The 25,596-nt window shown below is 36.3% G+C and overlaps 1 pseudogene; it reads left to right on the top strand.

Annotated features, from left to right (window-relative positions):
- Positions 1–6,519: 6,519 nt before the first annotated feature.
- On the top strand, positions 6,520–7,987 carry LOC125924945 (probable mitochondrial glutathione transporter SLC25A39; annotated as a pseudogene).
- Positions 7,988–25,596: the final 17,609 nt, after the last annotated feature.

Raw genomic sequence — 25,596 nt, 5'->3', positions numbered from 1 at the left:
TGACCAACCAAAGATCAGAAAATGCTAGCATGCTAGTGGTCTCCAGAGCAACCAGAACAAATATTTAATGTTACCAGTACCCTTTCTCTCAACATGCCTTCTTTTTTTTCACATTGGCTTCATTTTCTCAGGCTGCCTTTCTCCACAGGTGGGAAATACGGCCTCCTGGCAGATGCTACACTCAGACCTTCCCAAGTTGAGCTCTCATGTGAAAAACTCGAGGAAGACCTTTGACCAGTGTTATGGACTTCATATTTATATCTCCCCAAAATTCATATGTTAAAACAGCATTCCCGGTGTCATGGTATTTGGATACGGGTCCTTTGGGAGATAATTAGGTCATGAAGGTGGATATCACATGATAGGATTGATTAGTGCCCTTATTGGATACAGGAGACAGCTTGCTTTTTCTCCATGTGTCCATCATGTGAGGATACAAGAAGATGGCAAACCAGGAAGAGAATTCTCACCAAAAACAAATCTGCTGGCATCTTGACTGCTGGCACCACAGTTTCCAGAACTGGAAGAAGTAAGTTTTTTGCTTAAGTCACCCAGTCTATGGTAATTTGAGCTCTCCAAACAGACCAAACAACTAGGTTGGCTTGAAACATAGAAAGAGACTGAACTCAGGAAACAAATTCTTCTATTCAAATCCCATCTCTGTTACTTATTAACCATGTGACTTTGGAAAGTTATTTAATTTTTCTGGACCTTATAATTCCCAGTAGTAAAGTGTGGATAATAATAGTGCCTATCCAAAACAAATGTCATGAGATAAATGAATCTAAGTAAAGTGCTTAGAAATGCTATTAATCAACTGTGCAAGATTTTCCATGTCTATAGAATTGTATGTTTTAAATGAGAGAGGAGTATTTCCCAAAATTAAAAGGAGTTTCTATGCTCCAAAATTAAGAGTACAAGTTAGAGAAAAAACATCGACGGCTCTGAGAAAAATGTTCAACATTATATATTTATAATATATCACCATTGATGTCCTGAGATCTCACATAATCATGGTTTGGCACAAATTATAAATTGTGATTTTTTTAATTTTTAAAGATTCACAGAAGAAAGAACTGATTTTCTCTATTGATAGTAATAATATTTGTTGCAAAATCTTGACTTTATATGGGAACCATCTGAAAACACTAAAGGCTAAATATATGTCTGTGCAAAGGAAAACATTACTCAAGTGAGCACATTAACAGATGTCAGTAGTGTCTTGGAAAGCCTAAATCCATGGAGCTAGATCACTTAACAAATGACTGCTCAAATACTTAAATTATGCCAGCATAGCACAAAAGAAAGGGATTGGTGATTCTTTCATTGTCAGAATTTATAGTTAGCTGATTGGAAAGATTCAGGAGCTCCTGTTTGCCAGCAGTACAAGTATATTGTACTATGCTAAAAAAAGGTACAATAGTAGGAATAACGTAGGGGCTTGTGAAGCTCTGCCATTTGCCAAAAATTTATCATTCTCATTTTAGAATTCAAATGTTTACTGCTTTTACATTGTGTCTATTATGTAATAGTGTGTTAAAATCTAAGATTAGTTTAATTTGTTTCTCCTTGTGATTCCAACATAAAATGCTTATCAACAAGGCTCTCTACATGGTTATAATCTGAAGTAGCCAGATACCAGCAAGATATTTAATCTAAATACTGTACATGGAATTGTGGTTTCAGAGTAACCACCAAAACATGGGATTTGATATTATGTATGAAAAGAATATAAAGATTTCAGATTATTATAAAGTTCATAAAGGTCATTATGGCTTTACTAGACCCCCTTAAATTGAATACAGAAAATCAACACAGGAAAAATGAGTTGATTGAAAACATGTACATGTATTTTCAGACGTGACAAAAAGGAATTCTGAATATTTTCAGCAATATTATTCTGTTTGTGTTTGTGTGTGTACAGTACATGTAGGAATGTGCTTTCACACCTGCATAAATATATATTTAAAATCTCAGAGATGTTGATGGCTTCCACTAAATTAGCCACAAATATCAGGGTGTCAATTCCTTGTGACTGACTCTACATATTTTCAAGATGGCTATAATGACATATCCACTCTATGGAATAGAATAGGTTTTATTATGAAAATTAAAAGGTTAATAACAATAATAATAATAATAATAATAATTTTGTATTCCGTTTTCACTGCATATTTTCAATATGTCTCATTCAAACAATAACAAATACTTACTAGATTATTATTTCTATATCTGTAGTAACTTGACTCATTATCTCCTCTGTTGGACAGTAAGATCCACAAGAATGAAAAGTCAATGTTGATTTTGTCCCCTTTTTACCATAGATTCATAGAGCACAGCCTCTGATTCAATAAATATCTGCTAAGTGAATAACCCTCCATGATATTGTCAATTAATTAATGATTCCAAAATAAAAGTAGCCTTCTCATGGACCCATGGTTATAAATAATCAATCTGGGATTAAAAGTCAGATAAAACTGAATACAGAATTAATGTTGTTTTTTTTCCCTACATAAACCCAAATGTATATGGTGTTAAAATATATAAAAATCTAACAGTTTTACCATTTAACGTGTGCAATTCAATGTCATTTAATACATTTACAATGGTGAGAAATTATCACCACTATCTAGTCCCAGGATACTTCATCATGTGACAAGGAAACCCATTCCCATTAAGCAGTGACTCCCAATCCCATCCTCCCCCAAACCCCTGCTAGTAATCTGCTTGTTTTCTCGATGAATTTTTCTATTCTGGCTTTTTTTCACTCAGCATACTTGCATTGTTGATCCAATTTTCAACATTTATCAGTGTTTCATTTATTTTAATGGCTGAAATAACATCACATTGCACGGATGTACCACATTTTATTTATCCATTTAGCAGTTGATGGACGTGGGTTATTTCCACCTTTTTTAAAAAATTTTTTTTAATGTTTATTTATTTTTGAGACAGAGAGAGACAGAGCATGAATGGGGGAGGGTCAGAGAGAGAGGGAGACACAGAATCTGAAACAGGCTCCAGGCTCTGAGCAGTCAGCACAGAGCCCGACACAGGGCTCGAACTCAAGGACAGTGAGATCATGACCTGAGCCGAAGTCGGATGCTTAACCAACTGAGCCACCCAGGAGCCCCTATTTCCACCTTTTAATTATTACGAATAGTGCTGTGACAGACACTCATGTACAAGTTTTTTTTTTTTTTTTTACAATAGTTTTTAACTCTTTGGGGCATATACAAGGAAAGAATTCCTCCTGAGTCCTGTGGTATTGATGTCTAATGTACTGTAAGTTCTAGTGATCTGCCGTACAACAGAGTATCTATATTTACTAGTAATGTATTGTGCACTTTAAAATATATGAAGACGATAGATATGCTAAGTGTTTTTTTTCAACAAACAAAACAAAAAATACACACAAAAAAAAAATCAAGGAAAGATGACAGATACATTAATTATCTTGATTATGGTAATGGTATTAAGGATGTATGTATATATCCAATGTCATTAAGATATATACATTAAATGTGTCCAATTTTGTATATAAATTATACTTCAATAAAGCATTAAACAACACTAGTGAGGATGTGTGTGTGGGGCACAGAAATGAAAATTTTCACAGATATGAGGAAAAGTATGCCTACAAACTAAGATAAGTAGGAGAAAAGGAACATGATTTTAAGAAAGAATATTAGACATTTTTCCAAAAAAGACTTACAGATGACCAGTAGGTATATGAAAAGATACCCAGCATCACTAACCATCAGGGAAATGCAAATTAAAGCTGGGAGATATCGCCTCACATTTGTTAGGATGACTATTACCAAAATGACAAGAGATAACAAGTGTAAGGGTGTGGAGAAATGAGAACTCTTTTACACTGAGTTTGGAATATAGATTGATATAGCCATTATGGAAAAAAAATATAGGGTTTTCCCAAAAAAATTAAAAATAGAACAACCATAATATCCATCAGTCCCACTTCTGGTGTATATCAAAAATTTTATAATTAATATCTTGAAGAAATATATTCACTTCCACATTCATTGCAGCCAATATTATTCACAATAGCCAAAACATGCAAACAACCCAAGTGTCCAGCAGCTGAATGGATAAAGAAAATATGGTATATACATATATAATGGAAAATTATTCAGCCATATTAAAAAAAGTAAATCCTGCTATTTGCGACAACACGGATGAACCTGGAGGACATTCTGCTAAATGAAATAAACCAAACACAGAAGGCAAAGTACTGTACAATCTCACTTACATGTGGAATCTAAAATCAAACTCACATAAGCAGAGAGTAGAATGGTAGTTGCTAGGGGCTGGGAAGTAGGGGGGTGAGGAAGTAGGCAGATGTTGGTCAAAAGGTACAAACTTTCAGTTATAAGATGCATAAGATCTGAAGATCTAATGAACAGCATGGTGACTTAGTCAATAATACTTGTGTACTTGAAATTTGCTAAGAGAATAGATATTAAATGTTCTTAGCCACACACAAAAAATGTCAACTATGTGAGGTGATGGCTGTGTTATTAGTTTGATTATGGCAATCATTTTACAATGTATATGTATATCAAATCATCGTATTATACACCTTAAATACATGCAATTTTATTTGACCATTGTACATCAATAAAATTGGAAAAATAAATAAATGCCTTGGTTAATTAAAAAATATTAAAAGTGAATCCGACTAAATTCAGGGGTCAGGAAAAAAATTACCTAAGGAAGTAGGCTTGAACTAAAAAATAAGTGAAGTGAGGAGGTTGAAAGAAGAATTTTCTAAGCAGGGTCTCCAACCCGTGTAAAAGCCCTGTGCAAGGATCTGAGGAAGTAAAAGGAGGCCAGTACATCTCATGTTCAGAGAAAAAATTGGGGTTGGTATGAGATGTGGATGGATATGCAGAGTCCAGGCATAACATGGAGAATATGCTTGAGACACAGCTTCATTTGAGACATTTACTTTTTATCCAATGAACGATGACAGTTTCTGAAAGGTATTAAGTGTGGAACAGAGAGTAAAACCAACTTTGAGATTCTTAGAGATTATTCTGGTGATAATCTATAAGACAGAATATAAGTAGATGAACATGGATGCAGTGAAATTAGTTAGAAATTTATTATATGACAAATTATGAATTGTGCCTGTCTGTACTTGTACCATCACAGCAGTGATGTGGGAAAACAAAATATGCACTATTTGGTGATTACTTGTAAATAGGGGCTGAAGGGAAAATAAGGGAAACATCCAAATAAAGATGCCGAATTAAGAGTTAAATCTATTACAGTTCAGAAGAAAGGCATATAAAAAGCTGGAAGTCTTTAAAATACAGAAGATGACTGAAATCAAAGGTTTGACTAAGTTTAACTATGGAGAGAACATGGACTAAGGAGAGCCTTAAACCAATTTTTGTTTTTATATTTCTTTCTGTCATCTTCAATTTCTTTTCATAAGTGTTCCACGGTTTTCAGAGTATAGATCTTTTACCTTTGTATTTAGGTTTATTCCTAGGTATCTTATGGGTTTGGGTGCAACAAGCTTTTGCTTTTAATATTTAGTTACCAGTTAGAGGAAAATGAACTACCAACTAGAGGTTGACACAGAATTCCCAGACGATTAGGACTAAACCTACCAGAAAAGCACAGCATAATGAAAGCTTATGGGAGGAAAATAGACCAATTTTGAAATCAGTCCTTTGGATTTAGCAACATAGAGAGGGTTGTTAACTTTAGGGAGAACTACTTCAGGAGTAGTAGATTAAGAAGTGAGTGAAGTAAGAAAAAACATGAGAAGAGTTTTGTTTTTTGTTTTTTGTTTTGTTTTGTTTTGTTTTTAAGTATGGTTGTGAAGGGGAAATGGCGATTCAATGTTTTAGCAAGTTAAGGACCTATTGGTGGAAAGGATTCAATTGAGAGGGCATTGATATTTGGAGGAGACATGTCTAATGCACACTAGAGAGATTATCTTTCTATAGGAGAAGAAAGTAACGCATGCATAAAAGTAAAACATGCTATGACGGTAAGATTTTAGTAGTTTTGTAGTGGTAAGCAGCAAATGATAGCTTCATTTTTTTTTTTTTTTTCTTTCTGGAAAGTGTAATGAAAGACCATTTGAAAGGTGCTGCGAAAGGTAAAGATTTGCAAAGAAGGAGAGATCCCCAGGTGTGTCTCAATCTCTAGGAAACCTTTGCAAGTAGGCGAGGCAAGCTGGTCGCTGTAATCTGGTTCAATAGAATCACACTGGCGTGGAATTTTCCCATTTGAACACTGCTTTCCTAAATGTCATGTAATTAATACCAGTCAATTTGTTAAGTTAGAGCTCTCCATTTGCCGCGATTTTTTCTGACGGTTGCAAGTCCCAGATAAATTCTCATTTTCACGGATAACAAGCATCTCAGATACGGAGAGTATTAAACAAGATTAAAGGGCATGTGGACCCTGCACCGGCCAAGGGGCTGCCTTGCGCACCTCGCTGCGTGAGCACCCGTCTAGAGCCAGCATTGAAGCTACAAGATGGCTGACCAGGACCCGAGGGGAGGTAGCCCCTCCAACGAACGGTGGCCTCAGGCACGGGGGTTGTGATCACCTCTCGCTTCAGGACACCCGCGGATGTAGTGAAGGGACCCTTGCGTCTCTGCGGCCCTGGGTGGCCAGCAAGCCGATGCCCCCCTTGCCGACTCTGGAGCCTCTCCTGGGCCAAAGTACCTCCTGTACTGCGGTGGTGTCTTGGAGCCCCTGCCCCGGTGCCCACGCGGTGCCTGGTGTGCCGCCGGTTTCGGGACCCACTCCCTTCACTGGCACCACGGATACCTTCATGAAGATTGTGAGACACGAGGTCACCAGCACCCTGTGGAGTGGCCTCCCAGCCCCCACCGTGGTGACTGTGCCGGCCACTGCTGTGTAACTTCCCCATCAAAGACCTTTCCTTGTGGTCCGGCCCGGACTTCTGACCTCCCCGCACCCGTGGTGGCGGGGGCACTAGGCTGCGTGGGTACCCTGACTGTGATCAGCTCCCTGGAGCCGGTGAGGACAAAGCTTCAGGCTCAGCGCGTGTCACAGCATGGCTCGTGCCTGTGTTAGGGCCGCTGTGGCTCAGGGAGGCTAGCGCTCAGTGTGGATGGGCTGGGGCCCCCCTGCCCTTCGGGATGTGGCCTTGGCCTTTTCTGCTCTGCACTGGTGCAACAATGACTGGGTGGGCTCAGACCAAAGGACCAGGCACCCGTGGGCGCCCACTGTGTGGCTGGTGATGTCTCAGGGATGGCGGCAGCGGTGCCCACTCTACTCTTTTCCACGGGGTGGAGACTCAAGGCCAGGTCGCAGCGGGAGCGCTGGAGGCCGTGAAAGTGACACCGGGCAGGCCCACTCCACCTGACTGCTGCCGCTGCAGAGGACCCAGCTGAGTCAGGCACTGGGGAGCTCTAACAGCTTCCTCTGGAGGATGAGGATCTTCAGGGCCACCCCCTCCTTCATGTGCCATCATGATCAGCTCTTTCGAGTTCAGTTTGGCAAAAGCTTCTTCCAGGGGCTCAATGGAAAACAGCCTGTAGGTTCTTAAAAGGAGCCAAGGTGCAAGGACCGCATCTCTTCTGAGGGTGAAGGTGCGGCAGGAGATGATGGAGCCAAGTGCCTATTCTCAGTACTGAGAAGAGGGGCCTCAGTCTCTCAGTTAGGAGCACCGAGGGGAAGGGGCTGCCCCTCTGGGCCTGCCCAGGCCCCCCAACACAGCTTTATTCCTAGTGGTCCTCATTTCTGGCCCCAGAGAATGATCACTTTTCCAGCCAAGTTCAAGACCACATCTACTAACTGTCCCCTTCCCTCCACCATTTCTCTGTGTATTTGCTGTAACTGGGTCTATCCTCAAGAGACACAAAACCCTGGGCCTGGTGTAGTCCACACCCACACTCCTTGAATCTAAAAATGATGAATTTCTAGAAAGAAAGAGAGAGAGAAAGAAAGAAAGAAAGAAAGAAAGAAAGAAAGAAAGAAAGAAAAGGAAAGAGAAAGAAAGAAAGAAAAAGAAAGAGAAAAAGAAAGAAAGAAAGAAAGAAAGAGCGAGCTTTACCTTGAACATCCTTCCTTGTCGTGTTCTGTTGGGAGTGTGTTCTCCCAGGTCTTTGCCTCTGTCTGGCCATTTCTGGAAAGACTCTACCATCTCAATCTTTAGGAATCTACTTTTAAGAAAAAGGAGATATTTTCCTTGTCTACTTCATATGCTTCATAAGTGACCAATAATATTCTCCATGATACATTTTGTATTCCTTTTTGTTACTCTGTTTAGTGTCAGAAGTCCACATACACCCTTCCAAGCTTTAAAAGATTCCAAGTAAAGAGTTGATGTAATATCTAGAATAACTGGCCCCCAAATATTTAGCCAGTTTTCAAATATATATATTCATATGTATTTATATAAATATATTTATATTTATATAATATTGGCCTAGAAGTTTCAAATAAATAATCTGAATTTTTGGCTGATTAATTATAAAGCTAAACATCTTCTTTCTTTAGAAATAAACTAGTATTAAATTTATACTATGTTATTCTTGAAGTCTAAGTGGGAGCAATTTTTTTAAATTTTTTAGAGGACCTAAGAAATGGAAATGGAGAAAATCATATTCAGTTCTCATTATGTAGCAAAAATATGTAGCTAAAATGGCTACTCATCTCTTAGAAACAAAATTCCTTTATTAATTATATGCCAATATTACAGTAATGCTTTGCTAACAGAGAAAAGAGTTTTGAAGCCAATAAAATAAAAACTACAATGAAGCTCAAATTTAAAAAAGATATGTGCACATGAAAATATCATCCAAATAAACGGAAACAAATTTCATGAGTTACCTATTATACTGTCACCTTTTATAAATAGGTTTTTCATGTTGTAACTCAAAGTTCAACATAATAATCTTATTTGGAGGGAAAATAGAGAAATTTATTCTATAAGTATATAAAACATTATCAGGAACAATTTAGAAAATTGTTTAGTGTTTAAGATGTGTTTTCATAAGTACCGAACTATCTCTGTGACAGGGATTTCCTTTTTCTTATTTATTTATTTGTTTATTTAGAGAGCAGAGGAGAGGGGCAGAGAGAGAGAAAGAGAATCTTAAGCAGGATCCACGTTGAGCATGGAGCCTAAGCAGGGCTTCCTCCCATGACCGTGGGATCATGACCTGAGTCAAAATCAAGAATCGGATGGTTAACCAACTGAGCCATCCAGGTGCCCCAGGCAGGGATTTCTTAATATTAACATAATATCATGGTAATATATTCTCCACTACCTACTTATAGTAAATTTTTTCATTCCTCAAATTATCTAAATGGGAAACTGATATATTTTGTGTCTAAAAGAATGGCAAGAAAAGAAGTCCTATACATAAAATCAAGACTGTGGTCAGTGAACTAAGAATTTGCACCTGTGTATGATGTTGAGAAGATTTTGGAACCAGTGACTCCAGTTTCATATACCCCTTTCTATAGCACACAACTGGGTATAACAGTACTTTGTGAGGGTTTCCTTTCTTCTTGGAAATGGATCTATATGTATCATCATTCAATCAATGCAACACGCATGGCATTCACTATATACTACACACTGTGTTGAATATTACTCAGAGTGAAATTAGACATAGTTCTTGTCCTCCAAATTTCACAGCCTAATATAGTAAAAGTATTTCTGGGGTCCATTGTCCTCTGTATCACACATAGAGAGTGGCCTCAATGATCAACTGGAATTCCTGAGTCATCTTCATGGTGCTTAATGCTCATTAAAATAATTATGTCAAGTGTTATGACTTCCCACTGTAAATAAGAAATGATAACATTGGAGAGATTAAGGAAACTACCAAGGGGGAAAATGCCAGTAAGGAAATATCCAGGATTAGAAAACAGGTCTTATGATTCCATAATCTATGGATTACCGATTGTCAACAAATTCAGTTACCTTCATACAAGGATACATGTTACAAAAACTTCTGTCAGTATCTTTCCTCCATTCCTCTCTAAATCAATCTTACTCCTTATCAGGGCTCCTAGCCTAAAACCACACTAACTCCAAATCCCAGCCAGCCTTCCTATTATCACAGCATTCTTGATCCAGGCTGGGAGTAGAGTCAGCTGCATGTAAGTTTTCATAAAACAAATTCAGTTTAGTATAGTGTTTCAGGAATCTAAAGACCTCAGGGCCAGCTTTGGTCTAGAGGCTATTCTCATTACCATAGCAAAGTATGATCACAAAAGACCAGTAAATCTTATAAAGCATTTAAAAGAATAATAGACTGCCCCCCCCCCACCAAATAGATATAACCCTAAAATCCCCTATCTCCACATGTAGCCATGGAGATCACAAAACAGAAATGGGATTGAATTTGCCTTGGACAGTCTGTTTACACAAGGAAAATTTATTCAAGACCTGGAACTTCTCTTGGCACCTGACTGAGATTCTAAAATATTTTCCCTGAGCTCTGATCATGTACAACACTTCACACATGGATGATCATACGATCACACAAAGAGCCAGATCTCTCAGAAACCCCTGGAATGCCTAAAACCCTGTATGTGTATACATGATAAATCCAGAGAGTCTGAAGACAAGGTCCCTTAATGCAGACTAGTAAATCTACATGGGGCTTAGTGAAATGTTTTGTCAATGAGATTTTCCTATGCATTTTTCCCGACCTTTTCTATTGCAAAACAGAAAACCCAGGAATATTAATATCTGGGCAAAATATCTTCAATGTAGGTGTAAAATTAATAATGGTGGGAAAGGCAAAGAAAAAGAGAGAATGGAGAACATATGCTTAGCCTCAGCCTCGTTTGCTTTCCCAAAACATGTTTTCAATACGATGATTCCTTGTGCAGCCTGAAAAATAATTCTGCAAGCTTTTTAACATCCATAAGATACAAGTTCTAATTGAGATAAAGCATAATAATATCTAGGAAAAGCATCATGGTGGTATTGCTTTGACAGTGCATTTGCCTAAACATTCTTTGTGCCCAAATGGGGATTTGATGTCCTTTTAGGTTTTCTGAAAGCTAGACTAATTAAAAGCATATATTAATTCAAGCCATATTACATATAAAATGTTCCAAATCTGTCTCTCAGCCCTGAAGGAGCACAATAAATTTAATCCTGTCTGCATCTGTGGGTGTGTTGTTTTGTAGTGATTCTGTAAATCTAAGAGGCAGCCTGTGGCTCATCTGTAATAGTAAATACCTCATTCACAAGGTTTTTCGTTATGCATAGTTTGTCTCCTGAAGGCATTTCACACAACAGGAGCCGTCTCTGATGAAAATACTTAATTCCTTAAAGCACCACAGTTCATAATAGTATGGGGAATTTTAACTATACAAGCTATAAAAATCTTAACAAATTGCCAGTAGCTACACCCTCACTGATGCATTTATTTCTTTACTTTCCAGGGTCACCCTGGTTAACCTAACCATTTAGATCGAAACATTGTATGGTAGCTGATGGATGACATGTTCCATTAAAGATGTTATGGGAAATAAGAAATAATTAAGTGCTACTCCATTCACCATAGTAGCTGGTATTAAATATTAGTACACCTGACCAAGAACTGTTCACCTAAGAACTTAATTGTAACAGATAACTTTATTTTGTGCATGAAATTTTGCTCCTCAAAATATGAGGCGCAATATCCAAGAAGGCTAAAACTGACCAAACACAGATGAAGTCAGAAAAACAAATACTACTTTTGGGTGAGACTAAAAGAGTATGCATTGCTGAATGTCAGAAATATATACAATCAGTTTTCATAATGGTGAGTTTATGGGTCTTTCTTTTGTCAAAGGACCACTGCATGACAATTGAGTCTTCTCTTGGAATTGCAAATACTGGTGTTGTCACTGAGAACACTGATACCCAGTCTTGCTATTATAAACCATGAGTATAAATTCTGCTCCTGGAATTTTGGTAAGCTTTCTGAAATGTGATCTGATTCCCTTCAATGAGCAGTTTTCAGCATGTTTACCTTCTGAGTTTTAATCTTGATAATGATCTAATTTCTTTACTCCAGATTCTGCCCAAACTTTCTTCTTTGGCATATCTAGTTTGCCCCAACCAGTTATTCATGACCAGGAGCAGTATTCCTTTCCAAGGACATGTGACAATGTCTGGATATACTTTTGATCACTACAACTAGGAGGATGCTACCTGCATCTAGCGAGTGGAGGCCAGGAATGCTGTTAAATAGGCCACATTGCACAGGATAACCTCCCACATCAAAGCGGTATTCCGAATTTAAAAAGAAAAGGCAATAATGCTGAGGTTGACAAACCCTGATCTAGAAATGAATTTCCCCATTCTCCTGCCAAAATGGTTGCCAATTAGGAACAGGTTTATAATAAGAAGATAAAAAAGAAGAGATGTATAATACACATTCTATTATATTTTTTATTTTTTATTTTTTTTTATTTTTTATTTTTTTTAACTTTTTATTTATTTTTGGGACAGAGAGAGACAGAGCATGAACGGGGGAGGGGCAGAGAGAGAGGGAGACACAGAATCGGAAACAGGCTCCAGGCTCCGAGCCATCAGCCCGGAGCCTGACGCGGGGCTCGAACTCACGGACCGCGAGATCGTGACCTGGCTGAAGTCGGACGCTTAACCGACTGCGCCACCCAGGCGCCCCTCTATTATATTTTTTAAACCCAGTATACTGTAGGAGGTCAAACTTTACAAGTAGGCAAATCTTATTATTAATTTAAATTTTATTGAGGTTAACATTCACAGAGAAAAGTGCACAAGCCATAAATGTGAAGCTACCCAAAATTCCAAAGTAAAACATCTAGGTAACCATAATCCTAACACAGAATGTTACCAAGACCCTAATAATGTCCTCTTAACTTTGAATATTCACCCGTGGACTCATTTCTGAGTTATTTTTTAATTAATTTTTAATTTTTTAATGTTTTTTAAATTTATTTTTGACAGAGAGAGAAAGAGTGTGAGCGGGAGAGGGGCAGAGAGAGACTGAAACACAGAATCTGTAGCAGGCTCCAGGCTCTGAGCTGTCAGCACAGAGCCTGATGGGGGGCTTGAACTCACAAGCAGTGAGATCATGACCTGAGCCGAAGTCGGACCTTTAACCGACTGAGCCACCCAGGCACCCCTATTTATTTATTTTTGATAGAAAGGGAGAGAGACAGAGCGTAAGCAGGGGAGGGTCAGAGAGAGAGGGAGACACAGAATCTGAAGCAGGCTCCAGGCTCTGAGCTGTCAGCACAGAGCCCGACGCGGGGCTCGAACTTGTGAACCGTGAGATCATGACCTGAGGGAAGTCAGTCGCTCAACCGACTGAGCCACCCAGGTGCCACTATGAGTTCTAAACTTACATATTCAACTGCCTCTTGACATAATGCCTTTCTACCAATTTTAGTGGAAAGTTGGAGAAGACATACATAATTTTTTAGCACCATGTTAAGTCAGACAGGTTTATTTTAAAAGTAAACTTAAGGATATGGGGCGCCTGAGCAGCTCAGACAGTTAAGTGTCCAACTTTGACTCAGGTCATGATCTCGACATTTGTGAATTTGAGCCCCTCGTCGGGCTCTGTGTTGACAGCTCAGAGCCTGAAGCCTGCTAGTATTCTGTGTCTCCCTCTCTCTCTGCCCCTCCCCTGCTCATGCTCTCTCTCTCTCTCTCTCTCTCAAAAATAAACACTAAAAAAATTTTTAATTAAAAAAATAAATAAAAGTAAACTTAAGGATAAAGAGAAAAGTAACATCAAGTTAAAACACTATTGCACTACCATTTTTTTTAAAACATAATCACTGACATATATTTAATCCATAGTTTTTGTGTCACCATAAATTATATTGTTGGATATATATATATATATATATATATAATCAAAGTATTGTACATTTATCTTTTTAATGGATATCAGATCTCTCTCCAAAAATGCCATATCAATTCCCATTTAATTCTACAGTGTAGAAATATACTTTTCCTCTATATTCCCACCAGTCATAAGTGTATCAATACATCATACTTCACAATACTATTCCATGCAAACCATACTTAGTTATATCTAGTGAATTTCAATGATACGCTGCTAAGAAATATTCTGAACGTATATAGCATATGATCCATCTATTGAAAATAAATTCAAGGCACATATGGGTATACATAGGGATGTAATTACTTAAGTTTAAAGTTATAGGAGAATACATACCAACTTACTGAAATCAGTTCATGAAGTAATGAGGGAAGAAAAGAAAAGTAGGCAGTGTGGGAGGTGGTGGTCTTAGTGTTTTTAGAAATAACTGAACAAATGCAAGCAAAATGCTAAAAATTTCAGCAAAAATTGATTGGTAAAAAAAGGAATATTCCAACACAAATTGAACGAAACATTTGTAGAAAGATCTGGAATTGTATTGGAATTCTCTTCCTAGTTAGACCCACTGGTTAAATATTGTTACAAATTCCTTAGGGAAGAGAAATAGGAGGCTGCCACCAGAAGCCACGTTCTGCCCTATATTTTTAGCTTTATATTAGTATCTGTTGTGCTGTGGGGTGTTATTATTAAAATATGTACCATAAAAAACATCCAGCTGCAGTTTTGTAGTCTTAGCCCACAGAGAGCACATAGATCGTGTCTCAACTCTTTTAATCCATTATTCTTAGTAGGATTCATGCGTTCACACAAATGTATGGAGAGATCATTCATTGCAGGTCGGCATTCCCGACATATTTGCCCCAGACACTAGCTGGAAGCTGGAAAAAAGGGTTCTCTAGGCAGATCTGCTTGGGAACTCTGAATGAAACAAAACTAAATAGATGGCTTTACTTTAGAGCTCTAATAGGCAATGTCTAATAAAATCCCCTAAGGGGAAAAATATGGAAAACTTGTAGTCCTCTTTTGAAGAAGCAGATATATGGAGATGGGTCTTGTGCTGACACAGCAAGACATTCGAGGTGCAGAACCAAACCATTAGAGCACTGAGATGTGCCTTGCTGAGAAGCCTTATAGAGTGGCAGGAGTTGTCTCTGGGTACTGATAAGGTTAGGGATATAACACGTGGTGAGTTTGCTGTTCTGGCTCCTCTGACCTGCCAAATGCTTCAATCCATGTGGGCTGCTAAGACCAGTGACCTAGATGTGCCAACTGGAGGAATTAAGAGTCAACAGCTATTTACTTCTCCGCTGCAACTTTCTCCTTATATTTACCTTTTTCTCCTTTACTAGTTGTTTCTAGAGCAAACCAAAAGAAAGACAACAGATTTGGGGGCCCAGCAGGGACATCTCATAGATTTTAATATGCTATAGTGGATCACAGATTTCCAGGAAAGGGAGAATGTATACAGTACCTTACAGAATTTTTAGGAAGTTTTATTTATTTGTTTTGAGAGAGAGAGAGACAGAGAAAGAGGAAGAGAGACAGCATGCACGAGAGAGAGAGTGAGGGAGAGGCAGAGAGAGAGAGAGAGAGAGAGGGAGAGAGAGAATACTTAGCAGGCTCTGCACTGTCAGCATGGGGGTTGTCGCAGGGCTTGATCTCACAAACCGTGAGATCATGGCCTGAGCCGAGATCAAGAGTCCCATGCTTAAGTGACTGTGCCATCCAGGTGCCCCAGCTTACACAATTTTTAACTACTGGATTTGTTAAGTCAGCCATACATTTCAAGGGCAAGCAATCATAGATCACATTTTATGAAATAATGCCAAAATATAGTCAAATAATGTCTAAGAGTATTGCAGTAGCACAGGAGACCAATAAGAAAGCAGTGTTGGGGTGTCTGAGTGGCTCAGTCATTTGAGTTTGTGACTCGTGATTTCAGCTCAGGTCATGATCTCATGGTTCATGACATCAAGCCTGAGGCTATGTACTAACGGTGCAGAGCCTGCTTGCGTTCTCTCTCTCCCTCTCTCTGCCTCTCCCTCACACATTCTCTCTCTCTCTCAAAATAAAGAAACTTAAAAAAAATAAAAGTGTTGATGTGACTGGAAAAATATTTGGAAGATAATATTCACAGGACATACTATTAATAGAAAGGGAGAAGTAGGAATAGAATTTATGTGTTTGGTTTGGAAAGTTCAAGGTCAGTAAAATAGATCTTTCCGTTTTAATTTTTAATATATACTATTTATGCAAGACTAAAGAATACTTCTTTTCTTCCTATTTTGAATGATTTCTTTGACACATTATGATTCTACTTTTTAACTTAGTTCTGATATGGTCAAATGAAGCTGAAAATTTTTGCTTGCAGGGTAGTTAAATATAAATTAAAGCACCACACATCTGTATCATGCTTCCTTGTTATTTTCATCAATTTTGTGTTATTTGAGGCTAGTCTATACAGTCAAGTGTCAAGCCTGTCATTCAAATTTAAACATTTATTTCAGGCCTCTAACCCATATATTACAGTCATGCTTTTATTCTTTATAAAAAGCACCTGCAAAAAAAGGGTCATTGTAATAGATTTTAGTGTTAGTAAATTCAACTTATATGTGGAAGGATGAACGTTTGCTAAGATATGGTGTTGGTGATGGGTTGAAGTTAAGTGCATTAATAGAATATTCTAGAAGTCATTTATTATACAAAAGATCTTCATGGTTATTAAAACCTATAGGAAACCAGTAAGTAATCTTACATCTGTATATTTTTTGGCCATGAATTTTTACTAGGATAAATTTATTTTTATTTTGACCATGATATTCAAAAAATGGTGTTTAGATCCCCATATTTGTTAACCACTCTAAATATGAATATAGCAAGCCTGAGACCTCAACACCAGTGCAGAGTTTTGCTTCTTAGAATGGGAGAACATGCACAATGGAACTGGAGGTTGCAGCTGGTTAACACAAATCAGTCCTTAAAAACCAATACAATGAGAAACCATCAACAAAATTAAAAAGCAACCTACTAAATGGGAAAATATATTTGTAAATCATATATCCAATAGGGGATTGATATCCAACATATATGAAGAATGTATACAACCCAATAACAACAACAACAAAAATCCAAATGGGTAAAGGATATGAATAGACATTTTCCCAAAGAGAAATGGCCAAAAGATGGCCAACAGACACATGAAAGGATGCTCAACATCACTAATCATAAGAGAAATGCAAATAAAAACCACAATGAGATATCATTTGACACTTGTCAGAATGACTAGTATCAAAAAGACAAAAAAAAGAAAGAAAGAAAGAAAGAAAGAAAGAAAGAAAGAAAGAAAGAAACCCACATATGTTGGCAAGGACGTGGAGAAAAGGGAATCTTTGTGCATTCTTTGTGGAAATGTAAACTGATGCAGTCACTATGGAAAACAGTGTGGAGGCTTCCCCCCAAATTAAAACTGGAACTATCATATGATCCAGCAAGTCCACTTCTGGGTATTTGTCCAAAGAAAACAAAAACACAAATTCAAAAACATATATGCACCCCATGTTCATTGCAGCATTATTTGTAATAGCCTAGATAGGAAAGTCATCTGAATACTCACTGATGGATGAATGGATAAAGATGATGTGGCATACATTCATTCAATAGAATATCTACTCAGTCATAAAAAAGAATGAAATCTTGCCATTTGCAACAACATGGATGGGCCTTGAAGGTATTACAATAAATGAAGTAATTTGAACAGAAAAAGACAAATACTATATGATTTCACTTATATACGAGCCTCCCCCCCCCCAAAAAAAAAAAAAAAAGATAAAAGAAGGAAAAAAAAAGAAAAACCAACAAAACAAACTCAGATGCCGATAACAGATTGGTGGTTTCCAGAAGAAGGTATCTGGGGTGTGGGCAAAATGGGAAAAGGTGGTCAAGAGGTATAAACTTCCAGTAATAAAATAGATAAATCATATGGATGTAATGTACATCTTGGTGAATATGTTCGAAAATATTATATTGCATATTATGTACCTTTATATGGTAAGGAATCTAGACTTCATGTGGTAATTATCTTGCTGTGTATACAGGTATCAAATCATTATTTGTACCTCCTGAAACTAATATATTGTGATAGGTCAATTATATCTCAATTAAAAAAAATATGAGACACCCCCTATGATGTCTTAACTTACAAGAGAAACTATATCCCATGAAGAATTATTTTGACTGCTACAATGGGGTCATCAGATCAAAATCCCTGAGAGAAATCATTCTTACTGGGGTTTTCTTGAAGCAGAAGGCACATATTATAGATCACTGATTGCCTCGATGCCTTCTGCCTACTAGAGAATATTTTGGACTTCAAGAAAACTCAAACTCCTACGGGAGAGATATGCACACTTACACATTATCAACATCAAACTCAAATCACTATCAACGTGAATATTTTTCAACATGTGTATCACTGTCATGTTACTAGTCCATTAAGTTAATTCTTTTGTTTAAGAGGTATTCATTGAGTATTGACTGTTTCCCTGGCCTTTTGAAGGATATACAATGGTAAGTTTCTGACTTCCTAGAGCTCACCTCCTGAGCTTAGTTGATTAGACAAATATTATAAACTTTAAAAATAAATAAATCATGAGGTACCTAAGTGGCTCAGTAAGTTAAGCGTCGTCTGACTTTGGCTCAGGTCACAATCTTCGGTTCAGGAGTTTGAGCCCCGTGGTCATGCTCTGTGCTGACATTCAGAGCCTAGAGCCTGCTTCAGATTCTGTTTCCCTCTTTCTCTCTGCCCCTCCCCCACTCATGCTCATGTGCTGTCTCTCTCTCAAAAATAAATATTTTTAAATATTAATTTAAATATAAATAAATCACGACACAATCTTCAATGAAAGTATAGACATATATAGGAAGCATACGATGAAGAAATAGATAAAATAAATGAGCGGGTATCTTTTTTATTTTGTGTGATTATGGAAGTTTTTTCAGAAGCAGTGAAATTTAAACCAAAATATATAATATGAAGGAAAAGTGGGTGTTTCAGAGGGAAAGACTGTGTATTTGAAGAATTTAAAGCAAATGTGGTTAGAGTATAGTGAGGTAGGGAAATAGGGCATGAGATGTTCAAGTAGAAAGCAAGAGTTAAAGCAAGCAGGTCATGTTCATACTTAGTGGAAAGGGAATACTATGAGTTCATTTTAAGAATGGGAGTAATATGAGCCAGACATATGTACATGAACCTTTCTGACTGCCTTGGGGATATTGGAATATTAGAAAGTCAAACATAAAAATCCAGAAAACAGATACCCTAAACAAACAAGGCAAAAGATCTGAAAGACACTTCGCCAAAGAAGATATATGATAAACACATGAAAAGACTCAAATTGTAATAACAAAATAAAAACTACCCAAATGTCCATCAACTGATAAACGGATAAAGAAGATGTGGTATATATTTAATATATGTAATCTTGACATTTGCAACGACATGGATGGAGCTAGTGTGTATTATGCTAAGTGAAATAAGTCAGTCAGAGAATGACAAATACCATATGATTTCACTCATATGTAGAATTCAAGAAACAAAACAGATGAACATATGAGGGCGGGGTAGAAGAAAAAACCATAAGAGACTGTTAAAAATATAGAACAAACTGAGGTTGATAGAGGGAGGTGGGTGGGGGCTGGGCTGGATGGGTTATGGGGATTAAGGAGGGAACTTGCTACGATGAGCACTGGGTGCTGTATGTAAGAGATGAATAAGTGAATTCTACTCTTGAAACCACTATTGCATGTATGTTAACTAACTGGAATTTAAATAATCATTTGAAAACAGAAGAAATGAAAATTAAAACCATAATCAGATACAGCCATACACTTATTAGAAAGGCTAAAATCCAAAAAACCAACAAGACCTAATTTGGACAAGGATGTAGAACAGAAGGAACTCCCATTGAGTGGCAAAGGAATGCAAAATTGAATAGCCACTTTGGAAAACAAATTGGCAGAGTTTTGTTGTTTTTATTTTTAAGTTGTGCATAGACTTATACAACATAGCAATCATAAACCTAGGTATTCATCCAAATGAACTAAAAATTGATATTCACACAAAAATCTAAACATGAAAGTTTATAGCGGCTTTATTCATAACCACTAAAAACTACAAGCAACCAAATTTCTTTCAACAGAGGAATAAATAAGCTAATTGTGGTACATGCACACAATGTAATACCATTCATCAATAAATGGGAAAGAGCTATTGATTCATTCAACATGGATATATCTTAAATGCATTTTACTAAGTGAAAGAATCTGGGCCCAAAAGGTGACACATTACATGATCCCCCGCCTTTTTTTTGTATGACATTCTACATAAAGCAAAACTATAGAATGGAAAGCAGGTCAATGGTTGCCAGGGATTGATGTGGTGGGGAGGTTGACTATGAAGAGGACAAATATGGGAACGTTTATTTTTTATTTTTTATTTTAGTTTTTATATAATTTATTGTCAAATTAGCTAACATACAGTGTATACAGTGTGCTCTTGGCTTCGGGAGTAGATTCCTGTGATTCATCACTTAACATAAAACTCCCAGTGCTCATCCCAAAAAGTGGCCTCTTCAATGTCCATATCCATTTTTGCAAATATCCTCTCCCATTCCATTAGTCAGTTGTCTTTTAGTTTTGTTATCTCCTTTGCTGTGAAGAAGCTTTTAATCTTGATGAGGTCTCAATAGTTCATTTTTTTGCTTTTATTTCCCTTGCCTTCAGAGACTTGTCAGGTAAGAAGTTGCTGCGGCTGAGGTCAAAGAGGTTGTTGTTTTCTAGGATTTTGATGGTTTCCTGTCTCACATTTAGGTCTTTGATCCATTTTGAATTTATTTTTGTGTAGGGTATAAGGAAGTGGTCCAGTTTCATTCTTCTGCATGTTGCTGTCCAGTTCTCCCAGCACCATTTGTGCTAAAGAGACTGTCTTTTTTCCACTGGATACTGCTTCATCAAAGATTAGTTGGCCATAGATTTGTGGGTCCATTTCTGGGTCCTCTATTCTATTCTACTAGCCTGTGTGTCTGTTTTTGTGCCAATACCACACTGTCTTGATGATTACAGCTCTGTAGTATAGGCTTAAGTCCGGGATTGTGATGTTTCCAGCTCTGGTTTTATTTTTCAACATTACTCTGGCTATTCGGGGTCTTTTGTGGTTCCATACAAATTTTAGGATTATTTGTTCTAGCTCTGAGAAGAATCCTGGTGCTATTTTGCTTGGGATTGCATTCAATGTGTAGATTGCTGTGGGTAGTATCAACATTTTAACAAGATTTGTTCTTCCAATCCATGAGCATGGAATGTTTTTCAATTTCTTTATGTCTTTTTCAATTTCTTTCATAAGCTTTCCATAGTTTTCAGTGACCATATCTTTTACCTCTTGGGTTAGTTTTATTCCTAAGTATTTTATAATTCTTTGTTCAATTGTAAATGGGATCGATACCTTGATACCTCTGTCTGTTGCTTTGTTATCGCCATATTGGATAAAGGGTTAGTATCCAAAATCTATAAAGAACTTACCAAACATGGGGACTCTTAGAATGATGGCACTATTCTGTATGGTGTTGAGGTTGGGACCCATGACTGTATATGTTTATCAAAACCCAAATGACTTTGCATACAAAAGTGAAGTTCGAGGTGTTAAAAATAAATGTAGACACACACATGCATATACACACTAACCCAGGATGCAGTGCAGAATGTTTGACCACTGAATCTAAGTTTTAAATTGTATGACACAACTTCATTGAAATAACTGTGGTGGAAAAGGGCTGACCTAAGGAACTTTGAAAGACAGTTTGATTGGGAACTGAAAGGGTAAAGACAAAAGGAACTGCTCATGAAGATTAGTCCTAAGAGCTCCAGAAAGAGTATATTTAAAAACTTTTTATACACTCCATAAAGTCAAAATATATTATATTTCTAAGGGGCACATGTTACTTTTCAAAATCAGTGAATTGGATAGGCAAAATTGGATTTATCGTATTAACAGAGTTAAGATACCTCAAAAATAAATATACGAGGCACTTAAAATTTGTGTGGTGCTGTGATTCAGTTTATTAAATAGTTTGAGATATTAGAGGTTGATACTGTCTAGATTCATGTAGACAGCAATGGAAAGATGGGAAAGTAATCTACAGGCACTATTTTAGGCACACATATCAGAACCTGGTAGACTACTGTAAATTCAAGAATTAATAAGTAGGAAGATCCAACAATTGAACTCAAAAGATATTCTGTGACATGAAGATAGAGATTATCCTAACACTACAAAGTAAAACGAATGTTGGATAAATATTTACAACAGAAAACCAAAGAATAATCTAGGTTGTATCTGCATTATAGAAAAAAAAAAAAAGGAAAAAGAAGGAAGGTGGTAAGAAGGCTGGAGGGGGGAATATCAAATAAATGTGAGTTGATAAAACAAAGGAATCAGGTAACATAAATGGTAGCAATGAAAACAATATGAAAAGGGATAATGAGGGATAATGAAAAGGGATAATGAGGAAAATATTAAAAAAGAAAAACTATAGCCTATATTAAAAGCAATAATGATAAAATTTGAAATACAGACATTGAATTAGCAAACTAAAACCAAACTAGAAAAGATCTCAAGATAAAAAGAAAAAGAGAATCAGAATGAATATTTTAAAACAACAAAGGAAATGATAGACAGTCAGGCAAATAAGACAGTCAAACCAAATAAGAGGTTGTCTAAGAAGGAACCAGATTAGATTTAAAAATGCAATAGAAGTCATATCACTGGAAGAAAGAACAAAACATTCTTCAGGTTCTTGACTAAATTAAGTATTAGAAACTTGTAGCAATTTGTACTATATCATCAACACAACATACCATTTTTTTTATACCTAAACCACTTTGACAAGAAAAATGGAATATATTTATGTCTTTACTACTATGATTAAAATATATACTGGTTTATAACATAATAATAGAAATTGAAAGAGTTCAATAATAGCTGAATGCTTCTAATGTGCCAAGCACTGCATTACCTTATTTGATCTTTCTTGCAAAACTAAGAAGTTGATACTTACTATACCTACATTATACATGAGCTATTAATATTTAAAGAGATCACTAACTTTTCCATGGTAAAATGACTAACGTGTAGTTAAGCCGCAGTTCAAACTTGTCTACTCTTAAATCAGAGCTTTGAAATTCTACTCTATACTGTTTCTTGTATAAACTCTTTAAATATTAAGTACATTATCATTTCTCATTCATACATATAAAAAGCTATTACTCAGGTTGCTGTTTGGAATTCAGCTTACGTTTTTTAACTATATCAAACATTTTTATTCAATATCTTACATTGTATTTATGACTAGAAAATCCCTTGCCATCTGATTATGTTAATATCCATGTCAGATTTTGGGAAATATTTTAATATTTTATGCTGTAACTTATTTAGAAAATCAACCTGACATTTGTTCCAATGTATGCTGTGAAGTTGGGATATAAATTAATTATTAATCATGGATTAATTTTTCAATACTATTTATTTTATCACACACCCATTCCCTACTAGTTAGGAATTCTTGCACATAATTTATCAAATATTTTACACACTAGAATCGATAGAATCATTGATCAAAACACTTACTGGTGTGCTCCAATAGCTGTGTAATGTACCTTTTCAATGTATTTGAATATCTAGAAGACACAGTTATACTTCTCTTTTCAAAATATTATGAGCTTACTGATCTGGTTTATTTTCCCAAGATAGATCTGTATTAAATCCTGAAATAGACCCTAACTACAGAACTAGTACTCTTAAACTCTTTATTACGTTGCTGTTTCTATGAGATAGATGATAGATAGATGTAGATAATAGATAAATTTATATTAATATATAACATATATTCCAAAAATGCACAAAATATATACACAGCTAAATGCATTATTGCAATTGGAATATCTCTATTGTCCAGGAACCTTTCTTGTGCCTCTTCCCAGTAACTACTCTCTCTTACAGAGAAGTAACTACTATCACGACTTCTAAAGCTGTAGGTTAGTTTGGTCTGATTTTTGACATTGTATACCTTATCTATATAAAACATATAATCTGTGTTGAATTTGTTTGGGCTTCCAAAATAAAATGCCATGACTGGGTGGCTTAACCAACATATTTTTTTTCTCATAGTTCTGTAGGCCAGAAGTCCAGGTTTCTTTTGAGGTCTCTCTCCCTGGCATATTGATGGCCATGTTCTCACTGCATGTCCTTGCTGCATGTTCTCATGTGTCCTTGCATGGTTTTTGTCTGTGGTGTGAGCATATCATTGGTATCTTATATAGATATTTATATATCTTGTTTAAGGCTTCCTTTATTTTATATCTGGCTTCTTCAACAGATTTATGAAATTTGTAAATGTTTCTCTTTGTAGCTTCATTTAATTCATTTTTATTCTTGCATATTATTCCCTTTTATTAATGTACCATTCACTTTTTAAATCTATTCTATTCGTAACACTTGGGTTTTCTTCCAATTTGGGATAATAAGAATATTTCAATTATGCACTTCTCATACAAGACTCTGGGTATGCCTGGGTAAATTTCTTGTTGAGTTTATACCTAAGATTGAAATTACTGAATCACAGATGACATGATCAGCCTCAGAAGATAAGCCAAACTGGTTTTCAAAACTGTAACAATTTGCATTCTCTCCAGCAGTACATGAGGTTTCCTGATATTCTATTTGTCTACCAATACTCGGTACCATCATTCTTATAATTAGGCAGTGACTCAGTGGTGAGTGTGACACGTTATCTCATCCATCTCTCTTTTAATTGGTATTTCCCACATCTTCTTCTATGTTTATTAGCTAACTGGAAGTCTTCTTTTGTTGAAGAGCTTGTTCAAGTATTTTGTGATCATTATATTGGAAGTCTTTTTTTTTTCTTATAAATCCATAGGAGTCCTTTTTCATGTTGGATACAAATTCTATCTATCACATGTATGAGTTGTAAATGTATTGTTTGCTTAGTAGCTTGTAATTTGACTCTCTTAATGGTATGTTTTGATGAACAGGAATGTAATTTAACTTATTTAATTTATCAACTTTCCCCTTTATGGTTAATGTTTTTTGTGAACTTTTAAAATGTTTTTCCTAATTCAAGGTTGTGAGAATACTTTTCTATGTCTTCAGAAGTTTTTTTGGCCTTTCACATTTAGAACTATAATCTGTATAATTCATTGACACAGTACCATTCACTAGAAAGGTCATCTATCACCTCTGTTCTGCAATGCTGCCTTTGTCATAAGGTAAGTGCTCAGACAGCTATCAAGCCACAAAAAGACACCGATGAATCTTAAATCACACTGATAAGTAAAAGAAACCAGTCTGAAAAAGCTGCATACTGTATAATTCCAATTATACAACTTTCCAGTAAGGCAAAAATATATAGATAGTAAAAAGATCAATGGTTCCCAGGGGTTGATGGACGAGAGTGAAATACAGGAGATATTTTAGGGCAGTGAAATCATTCTGTAGCATACAAATTGTAATAGTAAATAAAACAAATCAAACATTGCTACAACCGCAGAACTTTATAGCATGAGTGAATTTTAATGTATGTAGAGTTTAAAAAATTGAGTACATCAGGGAATCCCAATATGGAATTCGGAATAAAAGAATCTACATGTGTTACAAATG

Source organism: Panthera uncia, chromosome F2, assembly GCF_023721935.1.
Source record: "Panthera uncia isolate 11264 chromosome F2, Puncia_PCG_1.0, whole genome shotgun sequence".
NCBI classification, from domain to species: domain Eukaryota; kingdom Metazoa; phylum Chordata; class Mammalia; order Carnivora; family Felidae; genus Panthera; species Panthera uncia.
The sequence above is the reverse complement of the archived record's forward strand: the minus strand, read 5'-3'. Positions and strand labels throughout refer to the sequence as shown.